Source organism: Peromyscus californicus, unplaced genomic scaffold, assembly GCF_007827085.1.
Source record: "Peromyscus californicus insignis strain IS unplaced genomic scaffold, ASM782708v3 Scaffold_3__1_contigs__length_106647218, whole genome shotgun sequence".
Classification (NCBI taxonomy): Eukaryota; Metazoa; Chordata; class Mammalia; order Rodentia; family Cricetidae; genus Peromyscus; species Peromyscus californicus.
Genome location: NW_026294551.1, coordinates 76,265,457 through 76,289,830, shown reverse-complemented (window position 1 = coordinate 76,289,830; position 24,374 = coordinate 76,265,457). Strand labels below are relative to the sequence as shown.

The 24,374-nt window shown below is 42.2% G+C and overlaps 1 pseudogene; it reads right to left on the bottom strand.

Moving 5' to 3' along the window:
* Window positions 1–1,595: 1,595 nt before the first annotated feature.
* Window positions 1,596–24,130, bottom strand: LOC128122616 (hepatitis A virus cellular receptor 1 homolog; annotated as a pseudogene).
* Between the last annotated feature and the right edge of the window lie 244 nt (window positions 24,131–24,374).

The window sequence follows — 24,374 nt, the reverse complement described above, 5'->3', positions numbered from 1 at the left end:
CTAGGAAGACTGAAGAACAGAGCAGACATCACAAACTCAGAGCTCTGCAGTCACCAGACAGGAATCAGGAAGGAGGCAGGAGAGTGTAGGGATGCATGGCCCCATCTAGTGGCCTCATCCCTCTAGAACCCAGGCTGATTTTGACAAATCTTTATTTGTAGTTTTTCTCATTGAGAAAGGCCTAGTCTGATGTGTAATTGCCTCAAATTAACCTCAGATATAACACTGTATACCCAAGAAACCCTGTCTTGAAAAACCAAAAAAAAAAATCACAAAATCACTCTTTTTTAAACACAACCATTTTAAGGAATCCCCATTTGGCAAAATCAGAATGCAACTTCCTACCATCTGCCCTCCTCAAGAAATCCACAATCATCACGTATTCATTTCCTAGAACTCTGTAGAACAGCAGTTAACTGAGATCCAGAACCTGCTCTCCTACAGACTAGTGTCTCTAACTGGAGTCAGAGCTTATTAAAACATTGAAATAGAAATTAATACCCTCTTACATCTCTGTTCTTCTCATAAACCAAACTGGCAAAGAATATACCAATATACCAATACAACAGCCTTTGTTAACTCTAGCAAATACCAAGTATTTAATTGATTCTGACAAACTGATCCACTATGAGAAATGATTTGAGAAATGAAATGAGAAATTCTGAAATAAATTTAAATCTCGAGACAATTATAAATTTGGAACTCTGAATGAAACCACTGATAATCTCAAATGCAGTCACTCCTGGCACAGGACTTCTCTCAGGCAGAGAGCCTGGGTCCTGCTCCCCTCTTTCCCCTTCATTTCTGCATTGTCTCCTCCAGCACCTAATTCAGAGTCCAGTGGGTGAGGACAGGACACTGAGCACCAAGTAAGACTGCAGTGGAAACAGCACTAATGAACTCAGTCCTTGGTCCACTATTTTCTTCCCTGATGTCTTCCTGGCCCATTCTCACCATGGCAAGCTCTCCTGGCATGAAACACCCATCCTTATCCTAAGATCAACCACATAATAATGTATTGTATATCCAGAGCTATGAGAAAGCATAACTAACTCTAATAGTGACATTAGAGTTCCTTCTATTTATCTATTAGAGAAATTAAAACCTGCATGTTCCCATGATTTTACCCCTTGGGGATGGGTAAGAGAAGTGACATTTCAAATTACAATAAAATATCTAACATGATCATCAAATACTTGTAAATTCAGGGTGCCACTCCTACCTGGGCTCACTCTATTTTTTTTTTTTAACTTTTCAATTCCATTCCTTTACAACAGATTTAATAACCAAGGCAGTAATCTTTTTCCTGTATTACTGATGATGATGTTGACCAAAGGAAATATAACATTTTAAAATGTTAATGTTTGGGAGAATGCACTGTAGTGTGTGGAGAAACTGAGGCAGTGTGAACATAAGAATTATGATGATGTTAACAGTGAGTTTGAGTACAAACAGCTGAGGGTCACTCTCTCCACCACTGCTGGATGAACTGACATAGAAAATAGCCCTGGAGCTGTAAAGGGTGTTTGCACTGTCCAATCCGGTTGTTGTCTTTCCAGTATCAGGCAGAAGACCCCTCAGAGGGCCACTGGGACTCATTCCATAGGGTAACGATTGTCTTCAATTATGTACACATTATCTTCAGCTGGGGACCGTACATCTGCTGGGTTTTGAAAAGCTCCATTTTTAGAGGCATGGAATGTTACCAAGCTGCACAGAGAGGGGGGGGCGGTTTGAAGAATGAACAAGAGGTCACCTTTCAGGTCTGAGCAGAACTATATGATATATGCTCAGAAATCCAGGGACCCCATTCACAAAAACTGTAACAGTAAACAGCACCACACAGAGCCCTCCTATTAAGTCATAAAAACGTTTGTTCAATAGGCATCAGATTAACTAAAAAATTGTTTTTTAAAAAAGCAGCTCATATTGGAGTCCTTCTAGATACTATTGTACAAAAAAAAAAAAAAAAAAAAAAAAAGGTGGTAGACCTAGGAGACAGATATCTAGATATCAAACCAAGGTACCTAATCAGGATGTGCATTTTGGAAGTAGGCTAGGAAATTGATGACTCAGGTACTTACTTTGCACTGTGACACTTTAGAAAGGGTTAGGGAGCCTGTGACCTGAGTAAGATCTGCCGCACACAAGGAAAAGGCAGAAGGAAAGAGACAGCTCCACAGTGTTGTCCTCTGGCCTCCACAGGTGCCACAGCACTTCATATCACCATACACACACACACACACACACACACACACACACACACACACACACACACACACACCACTCCCTCCCACACACTCATATCATGCACACAATAATACAAAGTTTTCTTTATTGAAAAAGAAAGTGTTTTGGAATCTGCACAGATCTAAATCTAACATTAAGCATGGAGTAGAAAAACATGTCAAGTAACAAAGCAGTGTCTTTTCACTGTAGCTGGTGGTCTGTGGTACAGTTTCAAAGATTACTGTATGACACACATTCTCAGATGTCACAAGCACACAAACATCAGGAACTGGACTGAAAGGAATTTGGGGGACAGCTCTGCCGGGGTTCACAACCAACAGCTGTGGGAGGGGCGTCACTTGCAGAGCTCATCCCGTGCCCCTGATAGTCAGGGAAGGCACAGTGGAATGACATTGAGCTTCTAGAACTCATGAAGGGGCAAACCAGGGAAGAAAACAGATGAACTCATGGGTGATGTTTTGACACAGTGGAGTTTTGTCGTTTGTACACAGCAGCCATTTCTACTACTGAAATGCAGAACCAAAATGAGCATCTCCAGTCAGCCACATAAGGAACATGCCTGTGCTGAGAATTACACAGAACAAGAGAGATCCAGCTCCACTCTGCCTGGGACAGTCACACATGTAGGGAAACAGTGTAGGGTCAGGACACTCCTGAGTCAGTGTGATATAAACTGACAGAGAAAGTCATGAGAGAATGCCCAGATTGTGTCATGTAATGGTTAGTTTGGTTTTGTGGCTTTCTTTCTTGCTTTTGATTTATTTATTTATTTGTTCATCCATCCATCCATCCATCCATTCATTCACTCATTCATTCATTCATTCATTCATTCATTTGGTTTTGTCAGGGTCTCACTGTGTTTCCCTGGCTATCCTGTAAAATACTACATAAACCAGATTGACTTGGACTCATAGAGACCCACTAGACTCTGCCTGCTGAGTTGGAATTAAAAGCCTTATTTACTTATTTTTAGACAGGGCATTGCTAGAAGTCTGGGCTGGACATTAGCTTACAGTACTCCTGCCTTAGCTTACTGAATGTTGAAATAACAGGCATGTGCCACCTTCCCCAAGTTCTCCCCCTCTTCTTTATGTGTTGTGTCTTCTCCAATGTTTTCTTTTATATTAAGTGATTAAAAAGTAACTTTGGGGTCTGGAGAGATGACTCAGCAGTTAAGCATGGTCCTTGCACAAACAGGAGAACCAGAGTTCAGATGCAGGCCCCAGGTAACAGGTAGAACATCGCCTGCATCCCTGTAAGCCAGCACTGAGGGAGACAGAGGCAGGAGGATCACTGGGGCTTTTGGACCTTGCAAAGCAAACAATGTGAACTGCAGGTCCAAGGGAGACTCTGCCTCAAAGGACAAAGTGAGGATAGAGAAGGACACTCCCTGTCCTCCTCTGGCCTCCAGGCAGGTGTACTTGAACACACTCATGCCTGTCCTCTCCATGTCCCTGTCCCACCTCTGCCTATTCTTAGCCTTATCTTTCTCTCTCACATGCAAAGATAAAAAATTTAAATTAAATATTTTTTAAAATGCCTTACTAATAAAGGAACAAAAATTATGGACTAAAATGATGCTGTGTTCTTCCAACTCTTGGGAATAGTTCTTTTCCATTTCCAGAAACAGCCTGTTTGCTTTACATTATTTTACTTACCCGTTAGATTTCCAAGCATGGGCTCCTGAGGTTGAGGCCAGTATAGTGTGACCTCATATTTATGGACTTGTCTGTTTTTGATTTTGTAGGATGAGACTAATAGCAGTTCCTACCTTATAAATTTATTACTGTGAAGGGAAGGTGTGATGGACACTTATTAAGAACTAACTGTGTCAGGCACTTTAATGCCCTGACACTGGTCACAACCCAGTCTATGGCTTCGTTCTTGTGCTTAACACAGACACAGGTAAGTCTATGGAGGCAGCCTGAAGGTCATGGAATTAGACTTAGTTAAAGACACAGTCCTGTGAACAGGCAATCTTCAGTCGATTGAAGAATATTAGATGGCTGTAGAGGAGGGCAGATAACACTGGAGAGAGAAAGGAGCTTCCAAGTGCAGTAAAGAGGACAAGTGCAGGAAAGAGCCTGTGAGGCGGACACCAGTGCAGTGAGTTCAGGGGACACGTGTGGAGTGTGGGGACACTGGCCACACCATATCCCGTTACACTCCCGGGGTCTCAGAAATGATCTTCCTCTAAATCCTCTGCTCCCTTGGGCTTCCTCAAACAGCCCACCCCCTAACCCTGTCATCCCCACCATACTTACCAAAAGCACCTAAAAGGACCTGTCTACTAGCTTATATGCTTTGTGATACACTTCATCAGTTTTTAATAGAATAGGAACTCAGTGAAAGAAAACACTGAGGAAACAAGAGTGGATCAACTCCTTCAACACCAGTTCCAGGAAGCAAAACTTAGAACTCAATGACTACCCATAAGAGGTGAGGATCCAGGGCCTTCTGTTCCTGTCCTACCGTAAATGCAGGAAATACGGAATGCAGAAAACATCACTGAGAAATGAGGGCAACAAGAAAGGGACTCATTAAACTTTATTTGGGATCCAATGTACAGAACAGAGCCCAAGCATTGTGGAACACACTGTAATCCCAGCACAAAAGAGTCTGAGGTAGAAGTGTTGTGAGTTCCAGGACAGTCTGAACCACATAATAAGACCATGCCTCAAATCAACCAACCAATCAATGAACCAAAGAGTAAAGAATGACTTAGTAGCAAAAGAGAAAATAGACATTCTTAAGATTGTAAGTTCGAAAGGAATCAACACTATCCGTGCCAGCTTACCTTAGAGACCCCGACTTCTTTTTCATAAGGATGTACCCTAAATTGGAATGGGTAGAGGTAGGATAAGTTGAAAGGAAAATTGAACATGTCATCAGAAACACTCATGATATTTTCTCCTAATCAAGGATATTGTTTCTGTTTTTGATTGATCCATGCCCTGGTAATTTTGGGTAATTTCTTCCTGTACCCCACAGGAAGGATTTTCTTTCCATTCATTGTCTGGTATATTCATCCACATGACCTAATTTGATAGAATGAGATTGGTAAATTATTGTTCACTGAGACAAACAAAAAGTCTGGATTCTTTCTAATGGGCCACTAGAGAACAAGCCAGTAAGGGAGAAATAAACAACTTTGAACAAAGGAAGGGAACATTTGTGGAATTTTACTCCCTTACAACGTAATTCTCCCTTTTAGACATGCTCTGATATGTAGCCCAGGCTAGCCACAGACTTGTAAATGCTCTTATTATAAACACACGACACTAAATCCACCTTAAACAATCACTTTGAATGGACACCTTTGAAATAATTAGAGGGAAACATCTGAAATCTGATGAATCTGTGAAACAGTCAGTAATGGTCTCATGCACGGTGTTTTGTAAAGTCCATGGCTGAAGTTCTTACACAGGGAATGGACTACACAGAAAGAAACACTGTGTACAGATGAGCAACTCATGGAAAGGGCCATGTAGGCCTGGGTGCCACCTTCAAATTGTCTGTTCAGTATTAGTCAGGGGGCTTCCCACCAATGTCTCATTTGCCTCTTCTACTATGTTCCAGAACATCCAACAGTATCATCATGGGAAACAAGTGAGATTCCAAGGGTGGGAAAGGAGAGAACACATCAAAATCTTACAGTGGTCTAGAAATTCTCAAACCTATCCAAAATCTCTTGTGTCATATTATGTAATTTATTTTATGGAAAATATAATGTTTCCCTTTCGATGGCAACAAATGAAAGACACAGGACAGAGTTGGGAACAGGAGTGCAGCCAAGCACTTCGGGCCTATCCCCGAGAGCCCAGCACTTGGATGTTGGAGGCAGGAGGATCTGGAGTGGAAGGTCATCCTCAGCGACCTCTTAAGGTCGGTACCAGTATGGACAACATGAGGCCAAGTTTTACAGAATGGGAATCTTTGGAGACATAGCAGCAATGGTTCAAGATCACTGAACAGAGCACTCACCAGGTACCAGAAATCACCTGCAGAGTTTTGTGGGTCCTAACACATCCCTTGGGGAGTAGATGTTTACCAAGTGTGTCTTATATCTGGGGCTATAGAAACCATGTGAACTCGAAGCCCCTGTGACATGTTTACTTGCTAAAGACTGTCAGAGAACCCTGGCTCTCCTTCCCTGGGGACAGTTGTGAAATTACTTACTGGTGACAGCCAGGGTGCACACAAACAGCAGCAGCAGCAGGGCAGCCATGGAGATGCCCACATAGAAGCCATTAGTCATGTTCTGCTGCTTCTGTGAAGGGACTGATTCCTAAGGAAACAATAAATAAAACAACAGTAGCAATAAATAAACAGCAGTAAACACAGGGACAGCAAGTGAGAGGAACAGAAAACATGTGCTTGACCTTAACCTAGACTCTAGGTCCTAGAGCTTCATCTCTTCTGGACTGTGGCTAATCTGGAATATGAGGAAGACCCAAGAAACTGAGGTGGTATTGGGCAGTGCAACTCCAAGACTGTGTGAATTTGGTGTCTTTGATGATGGTGGAAACGTGTTCCATGTTGCTTGAGGTTATTGCATGGGTGGATACCTCAGTCAAAATTCTACACCTCATGCTTAATGTAGGTTCATACATCATGTATGTGAATTACGTCTGCTTTAATAGTCAGTAGGGTATTCCCTAAATTCCAGAAATCATCTTATGATATTAAAAGAGAAAAAAAGAGTAGCCCATCTCTAAGTTCACTTGCTCTCAGTGTGCTCAGCTCCTGGTCTGGTCTTCCATCACAGACCCTACTTGTCATGTAAATGCAACTCAAGATTCCATGTCTTTATAAACATCTAACACCAAATGGTTAGCATGGAAACATATACACAGAAATAGTATATAGACTAGCCAGGTTATATTAATGTTTTTAGAATACATATATGTATTAAGTATAAATATGTAAATAAAACATCTTATACAGTTTATGTGTGATGTTAATAATTATGTATTAACATATTACAGATTTTATAAGTTATATATGTGTTAATATATTATATATATAAATAATTAAAGGAATAGAGACCATGAATTAGAAATAAAGCAAGGAGCAAGGATAGAGATGTGGAAGGATTTGGAGGGGGTTTAGAAAAAAGAAACCATACAATTATATCCAATAACTTTCTAAAAATAGTAGGAAGACTCTTTCCCCCCAGTGTAGCTTGATTAACACCATGTGATCAGACACAAATGCAGAATCTCCCCTAGTGCCTTGGTGCAGGTGATCAGGGATCAGCACATACTCGAATAAGTAGGAGACAGGCTGGTGGCAAGTGAGGCCCCTCTAATAGCTTAGCACTAATCTACCAACCCTAAACAGAGCCCATGGGATGGGTTTAACTGCAAGGAAAGGGAGGATCAGAGACCAGGTCTTTGCTGGTGTGTGAGCCTCATCTCTGGAGTCACAAAACGCGGCTCCTCTGCCTAGTCAGGGAGACCATGGACAAGTTAATTAAGCTCTATGAGCTCTGTCTCTATGTCCTCAAACAATGTGTTCAGTAGGGTTCCCAGGAGAGGGATTTTCATTTATTCTTGACAATACTGTAGAGATTATAGAAGAAAATAAGGTTTGTTTGTTATTCTGACAGGGTCTCCTGGTCGGTCCTAGGCTGTCCTGAATCTCATTAGTTGACAATGAACTTGAACCTCTGCTCCTCCTTCCTACACCTCCTGAGTGCTTGGACTGTGTGTGTCCATGGTACCCACATGAACATTTACTTCATAACATTTTCTTGATTATGAATGGCAGCTGTACTTATACTTTCTTATTATTCTTAACAAATTTTGTTTAACTTTTTTATTAAACAGAGTCCAGAAAGTTGATATATTGGTTTAATACATATGCTACAAATGATAGTCATGGGTGTGTACACCTTAATCCCAGGACCTGAGAAATGGAAGCAGGAGGGTCAGGAGTTCCAGAGCCTTTCTGGGTACATAGCCCTTTCAAAGCCAGCCTGAGCTCCATGGGATTCTGTCTCAAACAAACAAACACCCTGAAAGGAAAACTGTGCTGCTGTACATTGTTTTCGATGCACCTAGGGGACAGCTTGACATCTTAAGATGACTTATTTTGAATTTAACTCCAAATTATTCCTTTGTGCTGCTAAGCATGACTGTTTCTCAGGTAACTGAGGGCAAGAATAACTTTAACATGCAGTGCTGTTTTGTTTTGTATGGAACCAGAAATCTGCTCTTAGCAACGTGTACTTAATGGTTTCAGATATTTAACTTTCCATATCTTCCAGACCACTGGGTGCTAATGTCAATTAGGTTGTTACTTTTTTAGTGTGAAGCTGGGCATGTGACATAGGCCTGTAATCCCAGTGCTCAGTAGGCTGAGACAGGAAGATTGTGAGTTCTAGGCTGTCCAGAGCCGTGAAATAAAATGATGTCTCAAAGGAGGGGGACAGTTATGGTGGACTTCACTCCTCTTATTTCACCTCCTGAAAGACAGGGGGTCAGGAGTTCAGAGATATCTTCAGCTATGAAGAATGTGTTATGTTCTGACTGTCAATAGGTATAAAAGCATTAATTAGGCCATTTGGCCTTATATAGATATTTCCACATTGTCTTGAGGGTTTTACTGTTGCTGGGTGGTTTTGGGCAGTTCAAACCCAGGGTCTTGCACATGCTAACAAGAGCTCTCCACCCCCTATCTGGCTTTTTTCTTACCTCACCCACCATTTCTACTGTACTAATTACACATACTAAGACAAACCTTGCTTCTTCCTGGAGACAAAAGTGAAAAATCCTATTGAAGATTTCCCTCTGCTATTTGTAGGATAGAACTCTGTCAAGAATCTTGGAAGCAGATGACCTTAGATTTTCCTCAAGCTTAGTATACAGAAAGTCTAGAAAAAATCATGCAAAATTAATAATGCCTAAGGCCTTAATACCTTATGTGGAGGTTTGTGTGTGGAAAAAATATCACCAGTGGGCTCTACAAAAAATGGTTACTGGGTAGAAAAACAGTATTAGGAGACTGTAAATGAACATCTTGAATTCAAACACCCTTTTAAACATCATATTCTTCTTTTTAATTTCTTTATTTTTATATGTTTATGAGTTTATTTATCGACAGTTTTAGTGTTAGGGTCTCTCTCTATGTAGCCCAAGTGGCCTAATGGTCCAGGCTGGCCTCAATCTTCTGATATTTGTTTTAAGTTCCCAAGTCCTAAGAATAAGGAATAGACCACTATATCTGACTCTTTTTCTTTTCCTCTTCTTCTTTTTTGACACAAATATCTGTGGACTAATCTTACAGACAATATCTTTAAATACAAATTGTTTCCTAGAAGATATACAAGTGAACGTGGCTAATAAATTGGGGAGGAATATACTTACAGTGTAATTTCTGCAAAAGTTGTCTGAAGATGTCACAGTGTAATTCCAATCTGCTCAATAAGAGGAAAAGTTAATTATAATTACAAAAATTTAGATAGTATTCTACATCTGTAAATATTACCCACAAGGCCACGGTGTCTTATAATATGTGAGGGTTAATACTGAGTATGGCAGGAGACATCCTGAACAGCATGTTTTGAACATCATATATTTGAAGTCCTGTAGCAGGAATCTTAAAGTTCTTATTAATAAAATCAAACCTGAGACCAGTTATTGGGTTGAACGCTGGAAGATCAGAGAGACAGAACAAGCCACAGCTATCCTCACCTGGCCAACATCTCAGCTGATCTTGTTTCCTCAGACTGGAAGCCTCTGTGTCCTCATATCCGAATGGCTCTCAGCTGAACTGTGCTGCTCAAAACCTAAAAGCTTAACCAGCCAAATGCTTAACCAGCCAAATGCTTCTAGTTTCTGGTTCTCACGCCTTATATACCTTTCTACTTTCTACCATCACTCCCTGGGATTAAAGGCACGCTTTGTGGGATTAAAGGCATGAGTCAGCATGCTTGGCTGTATCCTTGAACAGATGGATTTCTGCCTCTGGAATGCTAAGATTAAAGGCATGTGCTACCACTGCCTATCCTAAGTATCTAGTGGCTTTTCTATTCTCTGATCCCAGATAAGTTTATTAGGATACACAATATTTTGGGGAACATAATACCACCACAAAGTCCATTTGAAATGCCTATTTTGTAACAAGGAATCTATTGTTTTCATTGTTTCTCTGTGTCTATATATGAAACACAGAACCCTGTATCAGACATACATAAGGTTTGTAGCATCCTGACAAGGAGCCCCTTCATTGCATTTAACAGATGGAGCAACTGACATCAGATGCCTCCATATTTCGAATTTTATCAAATGACAGACATCTCTGGTGGCAATGTACACATAGTGCCACACAATGAGTGGAAACACTACAGGTCCTTGGAAGTCCCTTCTAATTGCCAAAGCTGATATTGCCCAGCATGAATAAAGTTGAATGACTCATAGTTTTCCTCATTTTCACATTACTATGTTTACATTTTACTCTATGAAAGCTCTTACAGGGAACCAAAAGCAATGACTAAGTTTAGATAACATCTACAGTCTGGGCTCTGTTTGTAACTTAAGTCCTTAAGTTAAAACTTCTAGGAATAGGAGGAAGTGATTCAGTAAGATAAGGCTAAATCACATAAAATTTAAATTCAATTCTGTCTATATTTATTAGCAAAGTGACCTTCATCATCATCAAGGTCCTGCCCATAAGTACTGAGGAATACATGCATGAGCACTCAACACTGTTGGAAACCTTGGTGATGTTATTATTATTATGTGATGGAAGGAACAGGGAGCAGGAGGGGGAATACTGTGGAATTCACTTTAGAAATATCATACGGTTTATCTAATGAGGAGCATCCAACAACTTGTCAAAAGAAGTGTACCTAGAATTGGGGAATAAATTGGAAGGTGTGTATCTCCAAAGAAGAATTAAAGAGTTTCCCCAATCTAGCAGTGACATAAATTGCCATGAAATAATGAAATGGGATGGTGTGTAAGATTCCTGGCAGACACAGCTATCAAAGGCAGGTGGTGGGCCATGTGACACCCAAATCCCCTTCAGTCTAAACATTTCTTGTTTTTGCAAAATGTTCATTAAGAAATGGGTGCCATGTGCCAGGAAGGAATCAGCCCAGGAGCCTCAAGTTACAAGACCCAAATGCCAGAAGTCTCAAGGAGACCAGGGACACAGGTACTGCAGTCCCTGCTCTGCTCTGGAAAGCTCCCCTCTGACCAGGGTTAGGTGACATGGCATTACATACCCTGAATGCCCTCCTTCTTTCTTCTTCACAGATGAGGACAGTGGCAGACAGCAGCTCCTGCTGCCTTGTGTTTGTATCTGTTTCTTTTTGTTTTTCTACCTGGAAACAGGTCACACTAAGGATTTCCCTCTCAACATCCAAAGGTCACAATTATCTAATCCCTCCTGACTCTGTGGGTTCACTGCATATGACTTTAAATTAACTAATGTCTCTGAAAGCCTAGAAAAAAAGTAGGCCACATGGGGATGAGGAAAACACAGATAAGCAGCTCCTGAGAATATTGAGTCACACACACAGACATGCACACTCATGCACAGACATTCATTCAGAGTCCTGCAAGGCCTGGCCTTGTTTGGATGAGACTCAAGGCCACAGGAACCTGCTCTAAACCACAGAGGCCAGCATGTGGCAGTTTCAGCTTACCATGATTGAGAGCATAGAGCTGGCTGAGAAAGGTGGCAGAGGTCAGCATCACCATAGTTGATTAAGAAAGACATGCCACTATAGTTTTAAGGACAAGAAGTAGTATAGGACCAAACCAGAGTGTGGAGAGTGGGGCCGAGTGAGGGAGAATTAGGGTCTCAGTGCTGCAAGCCTATTTTGGTGCTGCCGTTGGTATGCTCAACCCACCTTGGTCCATTCAGGTTGCTAAAACAAAATTACTTAGAATGAGTAAATTAGAAACAAAAGAAATGCATTGGTCATAGTTCTAAAGGCTGGGAAGTCGCAGATCCAGACACAAACTGACTGGGCAGTTGCTGAGACTCCTCTGTTCATAGATGATACTTTTTGTGTGTCCCCAAGAGAAGGAAAGGGAAAACCAGCCCCATCAGCCCTCTAACAAAGGATCTAACACTGTGCACAAACTTCTTACTTTTATAACCTAATCACCTTCCTGATGACCTCAGCTTTTAAACTATTGCATTGAGAATTAAACATTATGAAAGGAATTTATGGGGACACAAACATTCAGACCACAGTGCAACCTCAGATTTCCCATGTGACCTAAGATTGACAAGGCAGAAGAGGAGACTCTGCTACACTGGAGAAAGTATAAGTGACAAGGTTAGAGTAGACATCAGGGAGCCAGGCTCACTAGTTTAAGTCCCAAAGAACCAAGTCCAGTGATGAGCTTGGGAATCAAACTGAGTCGTTTGCTTTGTAAAAGAGGCACATGAATGTAGATGTTCCCAAGTCATAGCAGCTACCTGTTGCAGAATATTCCTTGACACAGTGTGAAGATGTATCATTGTGGTTGGTTTAATAAAGAGCGGAATGACCAATAGCTAGGCAGGATGTGAGGTGAGACCCCTTGGGACAGAGAGGACTTGGAGAGAAAGAAAAGCAGAGGTGCCAGCCAAACTGAGAGGAAGCAGGATGAGAGTACAGAGTAGAGGTAACTGAGCCACATTAAAAACAGAAGTAGATTAAAAGATAGGGGTTAATTTAAGTTATAAGAACTAGTTAGGAACAAGTGCTGTGGGAAGTTCTGTATGTCAAATGTGTTGCTAATTAGTCAATAAATAAAACACTGATTGGCCATTGGCTAGGCAGGAAGTATAGGCGGGACAAGGAGGAGAATAGAGCTGGGAAGTGGAAGGCTGAGTCAGAGAGACACTGCCAGCCGCCACCATGACAAACAGCATGTGAAGATGCCGGTAAGCCACAAGCCATGTGGCAAGGTATAGATTAATAGAAATGGATTAATTTAAGCTGTAAGAACAGTCAGCAAGAAGCCTGCCACGGCCATACAGTTTGTAACCAATATAAGTCTCTGTGTTTACTTGATCGGGTTTGAGCGTCTGTGGGACTGGCAGGTAAGAGAGATTTGTCCTGACTGTGGACCAGGCAGGAAAACTCTAGCTACAAACAAGTCTAAGCTAAGGCCAAGCTTTCATGATTAATAAGTCTCTGTGTCATTTTCTGTGAGCTGGCAGCCCAAAAGAAAGTTCATCTACAGCTGCTTGCTGCCAGTCCTCCAGGCACTATGCCTAACAGTGTAGCTGTCATCGTATCTATGACTTACCCCCTTTGCAGATATGACCCAAGCCCCTCATCACACTTTACAACCACAATATTCTGTAAAATTGATTACAATAAACTGATTTTACATTTTAAAAAAGTGATGTTATGTTCATTGAATAAATAATAGAACAGATTCAACAGAGTAGATATCTCTATAGTCACACAACTGTTAGCCAAGACAGGAACAGGATAGAAAGGCAGGAGTAATCAATGAGCCACAGAACGGAAGCCTGCAGCATGGGGGAAGGAAATGGCTCATTGTTCCAGGATGAACAGGAGGGTGGCTGTATTGCTTATTCTGTTGACAAAGTCGAGATCCTTCTGGGAAACACTGATAAAGGACAGAATTTCCAACCTAGGCAATCTGTGCTCTTCACAGATATCTCAAACCAAGTTGGCATAAGCAACAAGCAAATCACACTTGTTGGGGGTCAAATGATATAGATACTCCTGTTTTTAGCACTTCTCTCCCATTCCTGAATATAAACAAATATCCCTCTGAAATCTACATCACAGTATTGCTTATGGAAGAATAGTATTTAACTATAAATAAATCTTGGAGCATTGTTTCCAAGCAAACAGCAACAGGAGGGATGGGGCAATTCCTAGAAATTCCAGAGATCCGACTTGAGAGCCACCACATCACATGTATACCCAATGTAAAGAAACCTAAGTGCTCTGCATGGAGAAGTCCATATACATGCCTCAGTGCACCCTATTCCTTTGCTAAGCATCTCTCTTCGTAATGACCAGGTGCTTAGGATCTGAGTTAAATATCATCAACACTCCATCCCATTGACTGTCCCTGACATTCTTTTCTTCAGAGAAGCCACACAGTCTAGTTTGGCCTGCATGGAGGAGCTTGTCGGAAGGTACCATTTGAGGATGCTGGGTGAGGGGGCGGTAGAATGGAGCTGTGTCTCTGTCCCTGCCACCACTTATAATGTCAGATCTGTATTGTTGCAGAGGGTGCCTATTCTTCACCAGCTTCATCAAGATCTGGACCTTCCAAGGGGATAAGGGAGGAGAACTTAGTTACCTGCAAGAGCATAGGATGGGGTTTCTGTCACCTCAGCTGTTGTCTGATGTGGATAAAACGTAGTGGGTTCTGGAATGAGAACAATGCAAGAACTGTTTCAGCTTTGGAGTGTGTCCCCACCAAGGAAATAGAAACAAAACTTAATATCACCTCCCCCAGTGCCTCCCCCAGCCTCCTAAGCAAGAATAGCTCCTTCCTATACATCAGCCTTGGCTGACTCCTCTGAGAAATGTATCCAAAGATGGGCACTGTCTGTCATTGTCTCACTATCCTGAGCAAGTGATCTGTGTCCTAATGTTCTGGACAGCTTTATCAGGATTCAGAATTATTTCACACTTTCCATTATAGACTCCTGAACTCCTCTGACACATAGGTGACATTAACACATGGAGGATCGAACACTCAGTTAAGATTTAGGTTTATCAAGAATAGGGTCATTTCACCTTCTAGGAGAGGGACCTGGAAGTATCTCACTACCCTCTTCACTGCAGGTCTTATTCAAGCCCCAGATTATCCACACTTCTTTCCATGGAGATGAGCTCACTGAACAACATGGAATAAACGGACCATTTCATCACTGAGTTCTCAAGGTAGCAGCATCATTCTGGGGATGACTCTTACTCTGCAGCCTGCCTTGTGCTATGGAATCCCTCTCTCCTTCCTCTTTGTCTCTGTTTCTCTCTTAAATTTATTTACTTATTGTTTGGTAATTGGTTGAATGACTGATTGAGACAAGGTCTCCTGTCCTCCATCCATTCCTGTACTAAGAGTGACTTCCTGTGTTTTCTGACTCATCTTCCATTGCTCACCACAGGCTTCCACATGGAACACTCTAGTGCAGCCTGTGTTTCCCTTTTCTTCTGGAGTCCCTACATTGTTCTCACCCACAGCTCACTTCACCTGCAGAGCTGAGCACTTGCCTCCCTGGGAGTCCTCTAAATGCTTCCCTTTTCAGAACAAGGAAGGATCTTGGAGTAAGTTGGTCGTGGCCAGACTGGAATACCTAAACCTGGGCTTCTCATGGCTCCTCAGGGTCTTTCTGGATCCCCTACCTCACTACAACCTGGACCTTACATTTGAACAACACTCTCCTGTTCTACACTACTCTCCTATTTTGTCCTGACACTGAAACATGTAAGATGTGACTGTCCTTCTGAACTAATGACAGGACAACACAAATGTCAGATGGTCAGAAGTTACCCAATTCAGTTCTTGATAAAAGGCATCATGAGTTTAACTGGCTTCCCTAGCCTGGGTCACTTTCTCCTTGTTCTTACACCCTCACATCTGATATTCCATGAATAGTATCTGGACAACCAGGATGAGCACCCGAGGTGGATGTGAGGATATGTGTTCTTTTTGCAGTAGTCAGAGTGTTTGCCTTCTCCCTGGACTGGACAGCCAACCCTCAACGGCAGTTCTTTAGTAAACTAACAATAGAAATATAAAATTGTATTAAATAATTCCCAGGAAGTCATCTGAGCTCATGGCCCAATGCTTCTCTTAAATATCAGTTTCTAGTCAAGTCAATAACCTGTCCATGTTTTCCTAACTTAGTTCACGAGCCTGTCCTCTGAAGCAGGCAGAAACTGAGTATTGAAAAGTTCCGTCAGTCCTGAGAGATCTCACAGTTCTCAGTGTGTGCAGCGGCCTGGAACAGAGGGTTGTTCTCACAAATCCTGTGCTCTAACATCCCAGTTATAACCTAGAGCTCTCTGCATACTTGGCGTGTAGCCCAGTCCTTCAGGGTCCTTCTGCTTGAAAGTACCGGAAGGCCAATGAGAGGACAGGGTATAAATACCTCCCATTACTCTAAAATCAACAACAGAAAGCTGTGTGGCTTCTTCTACTTGTCAGAATGCAGCCCTCCCTCAGGGGATGGACAGTTTCTAGGAAGCTCGAGAGCCCCTCTCACAGCTGTCTTTTCACTCCTAGATGTAGAAAGTTTGAAACTAAACTTGCCTTCAGGATGGCATGCTTCTCCCCATCTGTAAGTTAAGTTCCTATGTATTAATATTAACTTTACTTGTAGGCAATTTAAGATTTAGACTACATGGCCTCACTCAAAAGCATGAGCATGTAAAATCATTTCCTACAGCCTTCAAATTTGATGTGTGTGTGTTTTTTCATCCCTACATAGGATTTATATTTCACTTTTCATGTTATATGAATAAATGGAGAGACCCTTAAAGTAAACTTTACAAGCCATCCATTGCCTCTTTAAAAGGGTGGTGTAAGGATGCCTTTCCAGTAAGGATGTAGAAACAATACAAACCCTCCAAGCATCCATGCTCATGGCAGAGGTCTGACCCTGGACTCAGAAGAACCAGCTTCCAACCCAAGTGAACAAAGACAGAGTCTGAGCCACTTTCTGTCTTTATAACTTCCACCACGAACTTTCTGACTCAGTTCATGTGACTATTGTTGGGCTCAGCTAAGAACTCTTCACCTATATTATGCTTCTGACTTGACTCAGTGTCTATGTCGTACCGACTCTCATGAGAAGGACTCTGGGTCCTGAACCCAATGGGTTGTACCTGCTGTGTGAGTCTGTGTGTGTGCTGGTGTTGTAGAACTAGAAGTGGAGACTCGGGGTGATAGTTGTACATGTGTGGGTCTTGTTGAAATAGTCGTAGGTCTTCCTGTAGTTGTGGGTCTTGTTGGAGGACTTGTGGAAATTTCTGGATTTGAAAATCAAAATAAACAAGGATCAGTCAAGCAAGAATAGGCAAGTGCTTCTGTTGTAGTACCCATGAGAGGCTGTCCCCAGAGAGGCTCCTCTCCTGAACTTCTGTTCTTTGTCATTGACCAACTAGGACTGGGCAGGACAGGGCAGTGGACACAGCTCACCAATAGGAGGCAGCTGCACAAACAACATGGAGCTGAGCACAGAGCCCATGTTCCTAAGGACACACTGTATAAATGACAGGTGTCAAATCCTCAGATCTCTAAGCATCTCTGTGAGACTGAGAAGGTGTGGAAACTGGGACTGCTCTCAGCGGTGACTGACTTCACCACAGCTTCCATGCCCAGCATGGTCACTTCAGTCAGTCCTGAGGGGACACAACATACAGCTCTGCATCTTAGCATCCTGATCCCACACAAGCCCCAACACAACTGGGATTTGCACAATTGGGTAGAGAGTGGACATTGTCTATAGTTCCTTCCAACCAAAAAGAGACAAGGTGAATACCCCTTATCCAAAAATGCTTAGTTGGCTGAGTTAAATATTTTACATCTTTCTTAACAATTGAGAATAGGAGTTGGGGATTTAGCTCAGTGGTAGAGCACTTGCCTAGCAAGCACAAGGCCCTGGGTTCGGTACTCAGCTCTGGAAAAAAAAAAAACCAATTGAGAATAATTGCATATAGATAATATCTTTTTTAAAAAAAAGATTTATCTCTTTATTATAAGCGCCAGATGTCATTACAGATGGTTGAGAGCCACCATGTGGTTGCTGGGATTTGAACTCAGGACCTCTGGAAGAACAGTCAGTGCTCTTAACCACTGAGCCATCTCTCCAGCCCGCGTATAGATAATATCTTATGGGTCAGGCTCAAGTATAAACATGATTGATGTAGCAGTCATATGACCACTTTTACATATATAGCTTAAATGGTAACTTTATAAACCGTGGATAATTCTGCACATGATGGTTTCATGGTGTTGGATTTTCCAGGTGTATTATCAAATCTGTGCTTAAAAGGCTCCAGAATTTGGAGCATTGTAAACTTGGGATGTTTGGATTGGGCAGGTTCAACCTGCAATTGACAAGTCAACAGGATCCAAAGCACTGTAATGATCCAAACAGCTACTGATGGTGTGTGCAGAGTTCCTAGACAGGAGCTAAGGCAAAGTGGTGCTGGGATCACACAGTCAGCCAGGACTCATGCTGTCTGTGTCAGCAGACACATGTGTTCCCTGTAAGTAATCTCCTTTGATCTTGACTGTGCTAACTACAAAATAAAACCTCAGCAACAAGGAATGATTGCTTTGAAAACTCTTCTTTACCTTGAATACAATGTAGTCCCTTAATATAGCGTGAGTTTACCTTGACATAAAGAAAACACTGCAGTGTTCCTACTATGTGTAGGGAAGTATTGGGAGTAGAGTTCCCCCTTAAATTCAATACATTAATTTATTCGTTTATTTGTGTGTTTGTGGGATGTCACAAATGTGGATGCCAGGGGATAACTTTTCAGAGTCTGTTCTCTCCTTCCACCATGTGGGCCCAGGGATTGAACTCAGGTCATGAAGTTTCACAATGGGCACCTTTCCCCACTGAGCCATCTCACTGGCCCTCAAGCCCCTTTTATGTAGAGGGTCAGATGAAAGGATTTTTGTTTCAGGAGCATAAAAACAGGTGTTCAGGAGCAAGCACTCATGTCAGTCAGTGTGAAAGTCACTGCTGACAACTTAGCAAGGAGTGGGTGTGGCTGTGCTGCAGTAAAACTATTCCCAGCAGCAGGGAGTCTGTTTCTAACCTGGTCTGGTCAGTTTGCTGATCCAGTCTAATGTGTGGGCAGAGGCCTGAGCACAGTACACACCCTCCCTGGAGTTCGAGGCCATCCTAGTCTAAGAGCAAGTTCCAAGATGGCCAGAGCTACACAGAGAAAAAAAAAAAAAGGAAAGAAAGGAAGGAAGGAAGAAGGAAGGAAGGAAAATATAACACTTAGTGCTGGTGGAACACTCCTTTAATCCCAGCACTCTGGAGTCAGAGACTGGTGGATATCTGTGAGTTCAAGGACAGCCTGGTCTAAGAGCAAGTTCCAAGATAGCCAGAGCTACATAGAGAAACCCTATCTTGAAAAAACAAAAACAAAAAGAAAAGTAAGAAAGGAAGGGAGGGAGGGAGGGACAGAAGGAGGGATGGAGGGAGACAGAGACAGAGACTCGGGGGGAGGGCTAAGAGAGAGAGAGAGAGAAAGAGAGAGAGAGGAAAAGAAAGAAAGAAGGAAAGAATGAAGGAAAGAAAGAAAGAAAGAAAGAAAAAGAAAGAAAGAAAACAAACAAACAAACAAAGAAAATGTAATGAGTCCAGATTTGGTGATTTCATGAACTTGTTACTGTTAGAACATGGGCTTGCACCTTTAGACCAAATCCCCAGATTCCACAGTCCGAACAGGTCAAGCCCCACCTTGCTGCTGCTCCCTGACACAGTAAAGAAGCTGTCTGCTGTGTGCCCTAACAGCAGCCCCAGATTTATGGACCTAACCAACATCTGGGTGTTCCATATTCTATGTCACTTAAGCTATGGTGAACTAAATCACATGATAAGAAACTTTCTGAATGAAAAAAAGAAACAAAAGGAAGACATGATTACTCCTACCCATGGTGCAGATTTACTGTAGATATGAGGGAGAAAACAGACAGAGGCATCCAGAGGGTCTAGAGTGAACATGACCAGCAAACTGAACTCCCCATGTGAGGAGAGGGGAAAGCTAGGAGCCAAGAGTGTGGGCCAAGAGGTCAAGAACACAAAGGGGCCTGTCTAGCCAAAATGACTGGGTTACATAGGGAAGAGCAGCTGGGGGAGGGGCAGCCCAGCCCAGTCCCTGGGCTGGAGAATTTAGGGAGGGGGCAGGGTGTGCCAGGTACTGGCCTTGCTGAGAGAATGACAGCCAGTGTCTGCTTTGATATGTTAACAAGCACCGTAGTAAGCCTTCATCCTGAGACCTAGCAGCTAACACCTCCACCACTAACAGATGCAACAAGTCAGACTGTCTCCTTGCTCTGGGGACCAGTCTGAGACTCCTCAGGGGAATGCTGAGAGGATTATTCTGCAGGCTCCTCTCTGAAGAGGATCCTCTGCAGACCTGCCATTCCAGTCATGGCAGCGCTCTCTCTCTCTCTCTCTCTCTCTCTCTCTCTCTCTCTCTCTCTCTCTCTCTCTCTCTCTCTCTCGACCTTCCTATCTCTGTCTCTCACACACAATCCTGCTCTTAATGAAACTCCTCTTCAGGTTGTAAAGAGAAGCCCCTCCTTCCCTGGAAGCCTCTTCACACCCCATCAAGGGATGAACCTCATAGATGGTATTGTTTCTGTCTAATGCTCTCCCTCCCAGCTTGAAGTCTGATCTCGGCCTTGGGGTCTCCTCATTCTAACAAAGCTCATTGGAGGGAATTGTGTGTCAGCGTCATTTATGGACTAGCTGCTGCTGCTCATCTGTTAGTACACTGCTGAGTGACAGTGAACAGGTGTTGGAGGGAACCCTCTTCTATGTGGACATTTCCAGTGTGCAGGCAACAAATTGTGTGGCAAGATACAGGAGATCATGTCTTTAAATATGTCTCAAAAGCAAGTGTTTAATCAAACATATTTCTAAGAACTTTCTGTTTCCATGTTCTAGGAAAACAACAAATTATTAGCTAACAGGGGCTTCAGTTTACCTGCAAGAAATAAAGAAAGGAAACCAGGAAAGCTTACCTGGTTTAACTTCCAAGGAAAAGTTCACTATCTGCTGTCCAGGGACATCCACTGGACAGCAATACAGACCAAGGTCACTCTGAACAGCATTTTCTATTGTCAAGGACACGTTTCCTCCCGAAATATGCCCCGTTAGCTGGTATCGGCTGCTCCTCTGATAGGTGACACAGTATCCATCTCACTTATCCAGGTAAGTGTGTGTGAACAAATAACACACGAGCAAGCCTGTGGGCCCCAACAAGTGGCAGTGATCCCTCCATATGGTGAGTAACTACATGGCAGTGTGACAGGATGACCCACCACTCACTTTACTACTCTGTAAGAACCCAGAGCACCTGTGATGGAAAAAAAGGGGGAGGGGAACTAATGGAGAAATAGTACCCAACATTTTCCTAAAATGTTGTTGCTATTGTTGTTTTTCAGAAAAAAAATATGGGGAAGGGGAACATGGAACCCCAGCTACAGACCTTCTTTATTTATTGTTTTGTTTTTGTATTTTATTGTTTTGGTTTGGGGTTTTTTGTGGGGAAGGCTTGAAAGGAAGCAGACAACTTAATGTTTGTTGTTATCATTTGGTTTTCTGAGCCAGGGTCTCACTTTGTACCCATGGCTGGCCTGGAGCTTTCTGCATAAAGCAGGCTGACTTAAAACTCCCAGAGCTCCTCTGACTCTACCTCTCCAAACCTAAGATTAAATGTCCAGTATTACAGCTTGAATTTGAAGACTGTAAACAGTTTTCTCTTAGCATATTCTTCTTCAGGGTGATTATTTAATGGTACATTTGTGAACAAAAGAACTTATTTTGTGGTAGGATATTCACACAGATACTTTTCATTTCTGTTTTCTTCTTCAGTGTGTGTATTTCTTTTGGAGAGAGAATCTTGCTACATGCCTCATACTGGCTTTAAATCACAATCCTCGATTTGGAGAGATGGCTCAAAGGTTAAGAGGACTGGCTGCTCTTCCAGAGGTCCTTAGTTCAATTCTCACCAACCATATGGTGGCTCACCGCCATCTGTAATGAGATCTGGTGCCCTCTTCTGGTGAGCAGGCATACATAGAGGGAGAATGTTGTATACATAAATAATTCTTAAACTACAATCCTCCCATTTCTACCTCCTGAGTGCTGGGTAATTAGCAAGTGCCACTGAGACCAGCTCAAATATTTCATTATTAAACATTTAAAACTTTATTTCAGAAGCTGGGCACAAAAGTAACCCTTGTAAACCCAGAACTCTCTTGTAAACCCAGAACTCACTTGTAAACCTAGAACTCACTTGTATACCTAGAACTCACTTGTATACTCATAAAGTGGGAGGTAGAGGGAGAAGGATGAGGAATTCAAGGCCAGCTTCATCTAACTAGTGAGTTGAAGGCAGGCCTAGGATTTGGAGACCCTGTCTTAAACCATCCTTCCTCCTCCTCCTCCTCCTCCACAGTGCTATGACAACAAAATCGCTAACTCTTCCCACCTCTCCTAATCAAAGAGCAGAGCCAGTGCTTTGGAAAAGCATTGTTGACTTCAAGGCAGAACCTTAGTAACTTCAAGGTCAGTCTTCAGAAAGGGTTTTAGAAAACCACCAGGAGGGGCTGTGTTTTATTCTGAACTTTATGATTAGCACTTTACGAACAAAAAGCAAACCCAAAAACCAAACCAACAAAAAACATTAAGCAGAAGTCCCTTCTTATAAGTTGTTGACATTCCGGAACTTGAGCAAGACCCACTAGCAAAGTAAGACCACATAGTCAGAAAATATGTAACTAATAACTTAATGATGCAATTTAAAAACTGAAATGATTAAATATAATTCTTTTGGGGATGATGGAATAAAATTTCTAATAAAATTTTAATAGCTTCCACAGTGGCCTTTAAAGGAACTTTGAGGACTGAGGATGGAGCTCAATGATACAGTACTTGGCTAGCCCATGCTAGCCCCTGTGTTGGATCCCAGCACAGGAAACAAACAAATAAACAAACAAAAGCACAAAACAATGAACTGTGAGATTCCTTAACTAATCACCTATATGCAGGACTAGGCTGTGAGGTTGGGACATGATCGAGAAAACACATTAATAATTGCATAAAATGAGTATTATGTTTCCTTCTGGGATACTCATTTCTTGATTTTGCCAAATACCGTTTTTAGGATCGCAAATAAAACACATGCTATTTTAATTAAGTCACAGAAACATATTTTATTTCTCACCAGTGATCTCAGCTTTTAGGAGAATCTCAGACCTAGAAGCAGGAGGATCAAAAGTTTGAGGTGATCCTCAGCCAGCTATGAAGTCGGAGGCCAGCCTGGACTAACTTAGACCATGTCTCAAAAACAATTATGTTATTTCTTCTTTTCCCTTTTCATGGAACACTTTGAATTACAATGTTTTTAAGATAAATAATTGAAAATGTTTAAACAAGCAAAAATGCACAGAGAAATGGAAGGAAGGCTAACTTTGACTAGCCATCCTGTATGGAAGGCTCTCGTTTAATTTTTTATTAGCAATTGACCAACATATGCATGCACATGCATTCACCCTTACTTGTCTATCACATGTATGCACATGCCCTCACCTTTAACTTGTCCATCACATGCATGCACATGCATTCACCCTTATTTGTCTATCACATGTATGCACATGCCCTCACCTTTAACTTGTCCATCATATGCATGCACATGCACTTACCCTTACTTTTCTATCACATGAATAAATGTGTTCTCACTCTTACCTGACATGTTCTTGGGTATCATGTTTATTTAGCCATAAGTTTTGAAATTCATACAGGTTAAGAAAGTTCTTTGGGCTGGGCGGTGGTGGTGCACGCCTTTAATCCCAGCACTTGGGAGGCAGAGCCAGGCGGATCTCTGTGAGTTCGAGGCCAGCCTGGTCTACAGAGTGAGTTCCAGGAAAGGCGCAAAGCTACACAGAGAAACCCTGTCTCGAAAAACCAAAAAAAAAAAAAAAAAAAAGAAAAGAAAGTTCTTTGGAGCTACAATTTATCCTGGTTCTCTGCTCACAACATAAGCCATAATCAAAAAGGCCTGAGGATTGTCATCTCTTCTGGCAGCTCTAGCCTCCTCAGCATCCCCCAGCTCACCTACTCACTTACCTGGGAGAAGCAGTATGAGGCCTGAAATGAAGACTTGAGGATGCATCATGGTGTTGACCTGCAGGACAGTGAGAAGACACTCTGTTGTTGTTTATTTTTGCTCTTTACTCTTTTGGGGGGCCTCTCACCCAGCTCCCAAATAAATCACACATGAAGGCTTATTCTTAATTATAAATGCCCTGCCTTAGCTTGACTGATTTCTTGCCAGCTTCCTTAACTTTAAATTAGCCTGTCTTGGGGGAATGTGGGGGAGGTGACTGGGGGAGAAATGGGGGTTATACATTACTATGTTT